Source organism: Vicugna pacos, chromosome 15 (genome assembly GCF_048564905.1).
Source record: "Vicugna pacos chromosome 15, VicPac4, whole genome shotgun sequence".
Taxonomy (NCBI): Eukaryota; Metazoa; Chordata; class Mammalia; order Artiodactyla; family Camelidae; genus Vicugna; species Vicugna pacos.
The window spans coordinates 54,436,368-54,448,794 of record NC_133001.1 but is presented as its reverse complement, the minus strand read 5'-3'; the positions used below and the strand labels follow the sequence as shown (position 1 = coordinate 54,448,794).

At 48.0% G+C, this 12,427-nt stretch overlaps 1 long non-coding RNA gene across 2 annotated transcripts; it reads right to left on the bottom strand.

Annotated features, from left to right (window-relative positions):
* Positions 1 to 421: 421 nt before the first annotated feature.
* Positions 422 to 7,098, bottom strand: LOC140685928 (uncharacterized). 2 transcript variants are annotated; one of them, XR_012059393.1, is made up of 4 exons: positions 6,828 to 7,098; positions 6,422 to 6,521; positions 2,021 to 2,223; positions 422 to 903 (listed from the first exon to the last, which is right to left on the bottom strand). It is a non-coding gene; the product is annotated as an uncharacterized lncRNA (long non-coding RNA). The 2 variants fall into 2 exon arrangements; XR_012059392.1 differs by lacking the exon at positions 422 to 903 and adding an exon at positions 1,588 to 1,775.
* Positions 7,099 to 12,427: the final 5,329 nt, after the last annotated feature.

Here is a 12,427-nt window from a genome sequence, read left to right as displayed (position 1 = left end):
GCCAGTCCTGGGACTCTCCAAGTCAGAGCTGTCCCCGTCCTCTGACCCCATCCCTTCCCTACAGACCCCAGTCTGATGGCCTCTTGGTTTAAGTAACTTAACACTACAATCTCCCTTTGACAGGGGTTTGGCATCTCTCACTAGCCCAGGAGCCTGTTCCTGGCTCAACCTCAACCCTACGCTTCTACAAAAGCCAGGAAAATTCTCACTGGTCTTGGAATCAATTAGGGCCATACTTTTCCTTGGTGATGGGTTAATTTTTACCATACAGACACTGAGAGTCAAGGGAACAAGCATGTTATCCTGTTTCCCTGTTCCCACTGGCCGCTAGAAAGCTCAGAGCCAGGATGTCTTATCTCTAGTAGGTGTTTAGGACGTAGACGCATGTATTTTGGGCAACAGTCTCACTCCTGGCTTCAGGTTACTTTTCTGCACTTTATAGTACCTTTTCTGTGTCTTTCTTATTATTAACTTTACATATCTATCTTGAAGTATTATTTTTATCTTTACAAGATTTATCCTCTTTTCTGGAAGAAGGTAGATCATAGAAGGATGGATGGATGGGTGGGTGGGTAGGTGGATGGATGGATGGATAGAGAGAGGAAAAGGTGAGTCCTCTGCTCTGCTGGGGGTCTTGATCTGTTATTTCTGGCATCATCCTAGAGGATCTGATGAATCTCCCAAAGGATGATGACCCACCATCCTCCAAAGAGGCCACTGCCATGAGGCTGTGCATACGACACAGGGTTGAGAGACCCTCTCTGAAGCCGGACTCAAAGTCCAGGTGCTCCTGTGTCCACAAGGCTCTCCTCTCGAGCGGACTCTGCACATGCAATACACTTCTCTTTCTGTTCAGCTTGGACTTCTCTATTTCATTTTCAGTGAGAGGGGTCATTTCTTTCCCTGGGCAGAAAGGAAGAGGGGAAGGTCTGAGAATGAGATTCACTACACGAAAGGGGGGGAAGAGAAAGCTGGGCCCAAATCCTGGGATTCAGGACTCTAGATGACATTCCAGCAACCTCAAGTCTCTGAAATACCATCGCAAAGTCAGAAGTAAGCAAAGGAGACTCCAGGAAACTGGAATGTGTGTCACAACACCCATAAATGTCACCCGAGAGAGGAGACCCTCAGAATGGACCCTTACTTCCTGTGTCATCTGATCAGTTTGGTTTCATGGTTTCCTAGTTCACAGGAGGTGAGTAGATTGGCTGCTTCCCCTGAACTGTCTTCTAAGCACCTTTATTTTTTTTTCTGGACTCCCATCCCACCTACATTCTGCATCCACAATAATTAAGTACAAACTTTGTTTTCCTGAACTAGTCTGTAAGATTTCTTATGTATTATTCATGTCTTCCCAAATAGGCTGCAAAAAAATGGCAAAATAGTACTGTTCCCCCTCTTTGTAATTTTCCCATTTCCTTTGATCATGTTGATAGTTCTTATTCTTTCTTTTGTAGTTTTATATAAAAGTGACATAAAAAATTAAAATTGCAAATGTCTCTTTTCATTTCATTCTCCTCAGGAAAAGTTGTGGGACTTCAAAGGCTTTAAGCCAAAAGAAAGAAGCTGAATCTATAATTTATTTGTGGCATAATCAGTTCCCAGTTAATTTGCTCATTAATTTCATGACTCAGCACGAGCAGGGAGCACTAGAACAGGCCTGATGACTCATCAGATTGGAGCCGTCACCGTCCTCAGCGCCATCCCTTCCCTCCTGAGCTCACCATCGGGGCAGGAGATCAGAGCAACAGGAAGACAAAGGCACAGGTCCGAAGCTGGAACAGAACCGAGGGAAGACGGCTGTGATGAGTGTGCGGTCAGGGAGGGGAGCGGGGAGAGGAAAGACTGAGAGGAAGGAAGGGGCCAGATCTCAGCTGATTATGTCAGTGTTAGACGTGGTCTGATAAACATGTGAAAAATCACTTTTGCAGCTGTGTGGAGAAGGAATCTGGGAGACCAGCGGAGATGCTCTTGCAGAGACCAGGGGAGCCAATGAGATGCTCCTTAATTAATTGATTACCTTCTTTAAGGTGACTTTTAATAATTAAGGGTAGGCTTATGGTAGTGGATGTGGAGAAAAGTCATCTATTAGAAGTTGAACTTCCTCTTAACAGAACTTGCTGATGGGCTGGGTGGACAAGGAGAGGGAAAGAGATGAAGAATCACGTGTAGACTTCTGCCCGGACCTCGGGGCGGACATTGATATCCCAAAGGAGGGGGCAGCTGGGAGAGAAACACACACAGAAGCTGCTGAGAATCTGAGCAGAGACGTCAGGCAGGCGGTTGGGAACATGATGCCTGAATCTTACAAGAGAGGAGCAGTTATACCTCAGTTCCATTAAGGCGGGAAGGAGGCTCAGAGAGGTTTAAGTTCGAGAAAGTTGCCATACACCCCAGCGTATGGTAGGGCTTGTGTTTAAACCCAGTCCTGTCTCTAATCAACTTAGAAAATGAGCTATTTTGCATAATTAAGATTTTCAAATGACTGGTTTACCCTTTTAAGAAGTGGAACCCTTGATTTAAAAATTTTGGTGGGAGTTTGCACAGAACAAATCACGGAGGAACATACCTTTTCCTGTTGCCTCGCTGGTGCTCTGCACCCTGCGCTGTCAGTGGTAATGAACGCAGTACAGTCCGAGGGCAAGGGCACCTTCCCTGGGGCTCCTGGGTGGGTGGGCTGCACCTTGTGCTCAGTGGCCCCAACTGCCTTGCTTTCCCTGGATCACTTAGAAAAAGGACTTCGAACACACACCCCTGCCTCCCATCAGGTTTTTCATTTTATTCCTCCTTTCTGTCAATAAGAAACAATAGGCTTTTCTTGCGGATACTAATTTCTGGGATTTTTCAGCTGCCAGTGTAAGCTGCAACATCAGAAATCAAACCTGTTAAAAATATGAAACATAAAGTGGTCTAGGAGTGAGGGCCAGAGAGGTCTCCTGTGTACCTTGGCACTGAGGTCTTGGCTGCACGGAGATCTTCCTGGTTCACGTCCATAATCAGGAAGCTGCAGAGGGTCAGACAAGTCTGATTTCTGGGTAAACAGGAGGTTGCAGAACTGAGCTCCCAGCTTCCCTGCATGACCCGCTAGATGCATGATCCTCAATTTTACTCACTAGAGGAACCCTAATTAGGGGAACATGTCAGGGTGTCAAGGTAAGTAGACTTGCTTTTCAGTCTTCTGGGCGTCCTTGGTGCTATGGGTGGCCGTGTGACATGGTGCTTGCTGCGGGTTGAATCATGTCCCCCCAAAATATATGCTGAAGTCTTAACCCCAGGTACCTGTGAATATGACCTTATTTGGAAACAGGGTCTTTGCAGATGGATTTAGTCAGGATGAGTTCTTTGGGGAGAAGGGTAGCAAGGCAAGGAATGCCAAGGATTTCTAGCCGCACCAGAAGCTAAAGGAGACAAGGAAGCATCCTCTCCCAGAGCCTTCAGAGGGCGCACGGCCCTGCTGGCACCTTGATTTCAGACTTCTAGCCTCCAGAACTGTGAGAGAACAGATTTCTGTTGTTTTAAGCCACCAGGGCAGAAAGACGTGATGTCTGCCAGCAAAGTGTGGACCCCGCAGAGGTGCACAACAGTAAGCCCTCTCCAAAGTTACACACCCTGATGTTTCCATCAGACAGAATGGTAAGAGTGTAGAGAGCTGCTGGCTTCTCTTTTCAAAGAAATAAAAGTGGGCATCACAGCAAGTGAATCAGAAGGAAGCAGGACGGTGGTTATTATTTAAAAGAAAATCATGCAATAAAAATCACGATTGAACAATTAAAGTCGCTTTAGGAAACAGGAGAATAATCAAACTGGAAAATAAAATCAGGACAGTAGTGAGGGAGGGGGGATATTGGAAAAAACAAGAACCAAGGCTGCACACAGAGCAGGTGCATAGAGTCTGAGAGGAAATTTACAGAGACAGTTACCAAGACAGTGCGTCTCATAAAAATTTTAAGTGACAAGAGGAAAGATAGAATTCGGCAACCACCCAGGCAGAAAAGGCAGGTTACAATGAAAGGATGTGAATCATACCTGCATTTGATTTCTTCAATAATTTAACTTCCCAAAGACAAAAGAAATCGATCTGCAAGCCCTAGCTCAGCAGAAAGACATGTGCTCTGAGAATTAGTCTCCCAAACAAGTTGCCATTCACATCCAAGGCTGCAGGACGATGCTCTCAGACCTGCAGAATGTCCTTATATGGCTGTGTGGATCCGCAGATCAGAGCCCCCATGGACACCGTTACCTAATATGCACTAAAATAAGCACCACCAGACACGGGGGAAATAAAAGGCTATTTATTAAATGAAGTTAGGTTAATTGCATAGAGATGTGGAATTTAATTTAGATCTACATCTAACTTTGTGCTCTCAAAATAGGCTCCAGATGCTTCAAGGAGTTAAATAACTTTAAAGACGTAAAATTCGAGGGAAATGTGCTAAAAATAGATTTGAATATTTCTCTCAACTTCAGAGAGAGGCTAGCTTCTTCAAAATGGAATCAATTGAAGAAATTTCAATGGAAAAGAGTATTTGACTATCATTGAAAATTGAATCCTTAGTATAGCAAAAGCCAACAAAAATCTAAAACTTAAAACCATATATGGCGATAACGTGTTAAGTACACTAGGCACTTACATGCCACCCCATCTCATCTTTGCGGCAGTCCCATGATGAGGTGTGGTTACCTCTGCTTAGCAGGTGACCGGGAGGCTGTATGACTCCCAGCCTTGTGGGCAGGAGCTGGTAACAACAGTGTTGGAGGGGGTGAGCCCTAGAGACCAGGCTGCTGCTACCACTTCCAGGTGGAGATGCAGAGTGCAGAGGAGGTGCTGCTCGGAGTTAAGGAAGCATCAGCACCCTGGGCTGGGGCCACGGTCCGAGCTAGCCCAGTGCTTCTGGACCCGGGCTGCTGCTGACCCAGCGCCACCACCAGGAGCATGAGAGTTTACACCTTTGCCCACTTTCTGATCTGGCTTCAGGGCCTCCTGCTGGCAGGCTGGAGTTGGAACCCAGGCGAGGGAGCCTGGGACACGTGATTGATAGGCTTCCAGCCTCATCAGTGTGTAGACAGAATGATGTCCCCAAAGGGAGCTACGTCCTCACCCCAGGACCTGTGAATACGCTAGGCCACGTGGCCAAGGGGAATGCAGGTTGTAGATGAAATGAAGATTTCTACTCAGCTGACTTTAAAACAGGGAGATGACCCTGGCTTATCCAGGTGAGCTCGTGCTCTTACAAACAGAAGAGAGAATCGAAGACAGAAGCGGAGAGAGGGCGACATCATCAGCTCTGAAGACGGAGGAAGGGCCGTGAGCCAAGCAGGCGGCCTCTAAAAGCTGCAAGTGGCAGGGAACCAGCTTCTCCCCTCGGCCTCCAGGAAGGGAACGTGCCTTCCCCTGAGCCCACTGAGACCTGTGTTGGACCCCTAATCTACAGAACAGTAAATAGTAAGTTTGTGTTGCTCTAAGCCACTGAGTCTGTGCTAATTTGTCACAGCGGCCATGGGAAAACAAATGCATGTTGCCATCTCAGAGGAGCATTCTAAAGGACCTAATCTGTTTCTGCTTGAAAAGAGAAAGCAGTACACCGAGGACTCTGGGTGAACAGAGCTGGGCCTCCCTGTTCTAGGCACCCAGAGCCTCCAAGAAAGGTGCTATTGTTGTCCCTACTTTATAAATTAAGAAACAGAGGCACAGAGAAGTTAAGCTACCCACCTAAAGCCACACAGCTATTTTGTGGCAGTTCCGGGATTTGAGCCCAGGCAGTATGACTGCAGGGCTGTATTCTCATCCACGACCTAATACTGTCTCGGGCAGGATGAGCTGGTTGCAACGTAACTTATGGTAGCAAAATACTGGAAACCATCTTGTTGTCTGACAAGAGGATTAAGTGAAGTACGACGCACAACCCCATAGGGTTTATGGAGGTTTTCAAAGTGGTATGTCAGAGCAACATGGGGAGATGTTTACAAACAGTGTGATATGAAAATGGTAGAATGCAGGATTATGCTGACCCCACGACCACACTGTGCCAAAGCCTTAGCAAGACAGACACGAATTACAGAACTTAATAGGCTGGTAGCAATAAGGGGCCAATGTGGCCTTTTGTAGCTCCTTAAGGGGTTCCCAGCATGGGATGCGGAATAAACAGGGGGAGTTTATTTGTCAGACTGGCTCCACCAGACACCACTTACGCTCTGTCCCATCTCAGCGCTGCCACGCGTCTCCTGTAAAATGGAAGTAAACACCCCTGGGCTCCCAGGCTGCTCTGACAGTCACATCGGAGGATATCTGCAAAGCTGTGGCTCCCCTTCCTCTCCCTGACTTTTGCATTAATACAAGTTTTAAACAATATAACGGGTTTTTTTTAAGACACTTGAATGCTCGGGTCTATTTGGGGTCACAAAATGTTTGAAGACAACTTACTGTGGAGCAGGAGTGAAGTGGACTCAGCCCCCATGACAGCTGGCCGGCCGTCTTCAACTTGATGGAAAGGTCACGAAGTTCACGTGTTCAAAGCGCACACCTGGATGTGTTAGACGTGTGTGTGCTTCTGAGACCATCACCCATCAGTAGTTTCCAGGCCCCTTTGTCACCCCTCCCCTCCTCATCCCTGTCCCCAGGGCAGCCACCTGTCTGCTGGACTCTCTGTCAAACTGGTAGTTTCTAATCATCATCTCTGATTTCTTGCTGGTGATGGCGGCCGTCAGAGTTTCTACCCTTGTTTATAGTGAAATAGTGCCATTAAGCTCTGACGGGAGATGCAATTTCAGCCACCATTTGAGTGCATATTTATAGCTGAGCCCTAATTAAATAACTGTCAGGAGACTACCTTTGTAAATCTCTCTTCAGGTGTGATGTGTACTTGAATAACCAGTCAACAGGTGAGCAGGTCTAACTGTTCTCCAACTGTCTCTTGACAGATATTAGACATCCAGGTGGCGCCCGTGGAGTTTATTCAATGTCACCAACACTGGCTTAGATGATGGATGTCCCTGCTGCCTGGTGCAGGAACCCTGGTTTCTGATTCTGCCTCTCTCCTTCCTCCTCCCCTCCTTCTGTGACTCCCCAGCCCCTGCCCCCCAACTCCTTTTCCTCCATTTAAATGCCGCTCTGGTTCTGTCCTGCTGGTTCGGCTCTGTGAGGGTTCCGTCCCAACTGCCGCCCTTCAGGGCACGTTCTTACAACAGCCCGAGTGAGGCTGCCTCCCTGGCAGCTGTTGCTGTGACTGGAATGACTCCCAGAGAGGCCTGTTCTGTTCTTGCCTGGTTTACTGGAGGCCAGGTTGGGTGGGAGGTGGGGATGTAATGCAGACAGGACCTATTGAGTCTGGGACATCAGATACCGAATTGTGCCTAAAACCACATGGCAATTTCATTACCTTAAAACAAACTTAGGAAAATAGAAATAATGGGCATCGGCCTTGGCCTTGGTTCGTCTGTTACAAAGCAATCAGTCCATTGTGGGCCCTTGGGACCGGAACCAAGCAGAATCTGAGCCTGGAACTGAGACTCAGACAGAGCAAGATGGTTTAAAGTGTGTGTGCGTGGCTGGTGGGGAGGCGGGAGCCCCTCTCGTTATGCGCGGATCGGACGGTGCTGACCGGGCTGGTTCGCAGGGATGCTCTTAGCCTGGGCTGGGTCACAGGCTGTCCCAGCCTCTTCCATGGGTCCTAAGAATCAAATTAAATAGCGCAAGTGAAGCAACTCAGCATTGAGGAATAAACCAGGCTCTCAGTAAATGCTCCCTGCTCTCCTCATATAATACTGAAATTCTGTTTACTCTTCAGAATTGGAGGCTTAAAAAAATTTTCTGAAACTTGATAGATGTGCTCTAGAATAATTCTCAGACAGTAGACAGCTCCCAGACATCGGTGAAAGTTGCGACTGTGCAGTGATGGCGGATAGCCTGTGACACCCATCCAGACCCCAGGGAAGTCATGGCCACTGGACTTCCGCAGGGACTGTAAGGCACTAGTTATGAATCTGGAAGGAGGCGTCCAAGCCAGGAACAGAAGCACACAGTGCCCCACCGTAAACTCTGCGCAGTACAACGTGGGGTGGGCATAAACTACCTGCCAGCGCCAGGACTGAAAAACAAGGGGACATGTGCCTAAGTGGTTTGTTTTCCCAGACCTGAAACTAAGTCTCCATGGAAAAAGCATCTCATAAACCAGTCACTTGGAATTCTACTTCACTTCAGAGATTTACCGACTGTCTTATCAACTTGGATACTCGAAGTGATTTCTAAAATAATCAAATAGAAATCTAAATGCCTGTTTTACATTACTTTTTACGAGTATTGGGGAAAACCAGATGGCTTGTAGGAACAACGGATTCTGCAACTATCCTTTTATTCTTGTAAAAAAGTGAATTACAAGTATCCATGGATATTTTGGCTCAGAAGCTCAAGCTTTCCCGTGGTAATTAGAGCGTGTGACACTGGCACATGGATGGAAAACTCCAGGGAAGAGAATAGCAAATCTAGAAACAGACCTGCATATTATCTATTTAGCATATGATAAAGGTGATTCCTTCAAATCCGTAGGAAAAAGACAGACTACTCAACAGACAGTATTGTTCCAACTGGCTATCCACTTAGCAAAAATGGAGATGGTGCCCTGTCTCACATCTCACACATCAATTCTGGGTGCCTTAAATATCTAAACATGTCTTTGGATCTGGAAGGAAATTTAATAATCTTTAAAAAAGGAAAAAAAGCCAAAGCACCCCAGGTAAGGGTTCACAAGGAGGTTTCTCTGCTTTCAAAGCCTGCGTCTCCTTGACTTCTCCCCCCCGCAGGCCTCCACATTTTGCGGTGACAAGTTAAATCATTTCGGTTCTTTCACCGGTTCCCCTCCTCACCACTGCCACCCACTCTAAGCCAGATACCAAGAGGGAAGAGAGGAAATAGAAATTACTAAGACCTTTGGCAAGAAAGCAACTTCCAGCCCACCTTTTCCTAACTAGTCAATGTCAGTTCCTTCCTTGGAACATGTCAGAAAGGAAGTAGGAGGAAGAACAACATGGTTGTACCAAAATGAGAAAACATCTCAGATGCACCTGTGAGATGGAGGCTAATGATAAATGCTAGTTACGGAGAAATAATAGAAGCCACGCACATTACAAAGGCTGCGAGGAGGAGTAAGTATTGATTGGGAAGACGAGTGGGAAATAAACGGGAGCAGCAGATGAAAGGCAAACTTGCACGAAGGCAGAGGGTAGAGGGGGAAGGATGTAAGTGTTTTTTTCCAATTAAGACTCAGAAAAAATAATCAACACCCAAAAACATACCCAACAGATAACAAAGACTCAAAATAGAACAAGCAAAACAAGAGTCAAAAGAAAATTCAAAGGAAATCAGATCATATGAATGAACAAGTGTTTAATGGGCTCCAAGTACTTTGAATTTGTAATTGAGCCTCTGCCAGGCCGCCCTGAATCCCTACAGAGGGAAAAGACAAACCTTTGAAAAACGAGCAGGCTTGCCCACGGTCACATAGTCAATCAACAAAGGAGCTGGGACACAGACCCAGCACTTCTGTCTTCAGATACCGGACTATTTCTGTGGCTTCACAGATACTTCGCTCAAAATTAAAAGCAAGGAAAAGTGAAGTTAGGAATAGAAGGTAGAACCTCAGAGGACCCAGAAGGATTCGAAGAATCTCCAGACCCAGTCCAAGGTACAACCGAAGTCTAATTCTGAGAATTTAGTACTTTGAAGCAAATATTATGTATTGGCTGGCATGCTTCCTGTTTCTAAAAGCAAAATTTTATGCCAAAAGACTTGTAATTCAAGCCCATACAAGCAAGTATCCATGAGTGCCCTCTGCTCCATCCAGGAAAACATCCACCTCCCTCATCCCAGACGAGGCAGCATCTCTGAGGCACCACACCCCAAAGTGACAGACATTTCAAATGAGGGCACTTATAAAAGCAAAGAGCCTCAGCATTTATTTTTAACAGACTTTCAAGTGGCATTCTCAGGACTGAACGTTTCTTCTTTTTAACCATGCTGCCCCCAATCCATCTTCAGAAGGCAGGCAGGCAGGAAGGTCCTGCAGAGAGAGCTTGCTTATGGGCACCAGAGGGCCGGCCACTGTCTGCTTGGGTCCAGGCTGTCTCTCTACAACCACGGCACCCTGTGGTTTCCGACCAAATCGCAAAGTTCTAGGGTTGAGAGCAATTTCCAAAATCAGAGAAAAACTCGTTCAGAGGACTGCATTTTAGCTAAGCCTGCAGGTCAAAGCAATCAGACTCTGTCAAGATAGACCGAGACTTCCAAGCTGGGCAATGCTAAGGAGTCCTGCAGGGCTCTGGATGGCGCAGCTGGGACTGTGGGGGCAAGAACTGGATTTAGAGTTAGACTTAACTGGGGCACAAACTCCAGCCTCATACTTGCCAGCATGGCGCTCTTAGGATGTTCACCTACCTGTCTGAGACTCGGTGTTCTTCCAGGTGAAATAATACCAGGCTGGCCTCCCAGCTGGAAAAGAACCCAGGAAAAGCAAAAGGCATATAATAGATGCTCAGTGTCACTCCCGTAGGGTGGGCTTCGGAGTCTGACAGCTCTGCGGCTCATCTTTGCTTGGTTCCTCTCATGCTGTGCAGCTCTGGTCGAGGTCCTGACCTCTCTGGACCTCAGTGCTCCCCTCTGTGATAATAGGGCCAATAATCTCCAGCTCACTAGGCCCCTAGGACCTGAGTTGGGGGGAGTGTCTCTGTGTTCTGATGAGCAGCGTGTACCACGTGTGGAGAAGCGAATCAGCGTGGACCGGTTCTACTTTCCTCCATAATCTCGCACCAACCGTACTGGGTCAGATCTCCTTTCCCAGTAGTGGGCAGCTCCCCTCATTACAGCCTAACCGAATCTCATAACTTTTCAGCCACTCTCAGTGGTCGGAAAAGTCCACTAAAAGGACTAAATCCTGCCCATTTTAAACTTGGTGTCTCACCTAAGCCTCATCCCCGCCCAAGCTGGCCATAGGATCTCCTGCAGAGAAGACTTGGGAGGCAGGTCCCGTGGGGTTCCTCCACCACTGACCCCCCACCTGCCTTCTCCAGCCCACCTCTCTGGGATGGAAAGGGGTGGGGACAGACGGACAGAGGGCTGGGACCTCTCTGCAGTCTCTCTGGCCCACCCTGAATGCTCAGCATTACCCCCGGGCCCCTGACTCTCCGTCCAGTGCTCCTTCCACAGCCGCGCCCCTTGACCCCCAGCCTTGCACCATTCTCTGCCAGAGAGTGTCAGAAGGTACCCGGGCCACGCGCCCCCATAAGGGACATAAGGTCTCAGAATCAATGAAGCCATTTTCCCCGTCATGGATATGGGATCCACACATTTAAACTGGTATCTTTCTAATCAGCTTAAGGGCTTTTTCTTTTAATATAGCAGCTGAGAGGCAAAATCAGGTCCCACTTCAAGTGCTACTAAAATCTGCTGTGTGGGTAGCTCTCCGAAGTGGAAATGAGGCACCCTTAACAGCCACCCACACAACAGCCTAATTTTCACTCGAGTCGTTATTGGGAAAAAAAAAAAAAAAGAAGAAAAGGTGACTCAAAACCACCAGCAACTTTGAAATGAACTTTTGAAAATCCCCAGTGATGGCATAGGGCCTCATCCAAGAGGTCCGAGCACAGAGCCCAGAGCGGGGTGGGGGCTGCACACCAGCTTTGGGAGGGTCAAGTTCTTGCACCTGGCATGTCCTGCCATCCACGCTGCACTTTGGTCACTATTCTCAGGACAAAGGTGTGCATGGCCAGACGTGAGCCCGCATTTACACCCAACCCTGGAAACATGGTTGTAAACACATCATTCATAAGGTAGCGTGGGGGTCCTGGAGGAGGCATGGGTCCATCCTCCCAGAAGTAAGGGAAGCTTGCTTCCTTCCCCAGCCCCACCACAGCTTTCCTTCTGGGGGCCTCCATCTTCTCCTGCCTGTGCCACTGGGGCAGTGGCAAGCTGGTCTTCCCGCCTCCAGTGGGTCCTGCCAGGCTCGGCTCCCCATGCTCGGCTGTGGTTGCTCTCAAGTAGAAATCAGACTCCCCAGCCTGGCATCAGGTCACTGAGAAGACCTCCCGAGCTGGCCCTTCTCCCTCCCCTGACCCCGCTCAGGGCCTCTGGTCATCCTGGGCCCTCCCAGGGATGACTTCTGGGCTTCTGGGATGTAGAATTAGAAACATGCTTTGTAAACACTGCAGGCTGTGCCGAGTGACAAAGGAGAGAAATGAACAACCAGTATGAATCAAAAGGAATCTTCCCCCAAAGCTTTGCAAATGTTTAACTACGATTCCACACCCTCTCTGACTGATGAGCTGACCTCAGAGTCAGAGAAGTTTCCAGAGCAGGCTATGAGGGGGTGGCAGAAAAGAGCTCACATGCCAGGTGAGCCGTGAGTGACCCCAAGCTGGGTGCTGCCCTCAGCACTCAGAC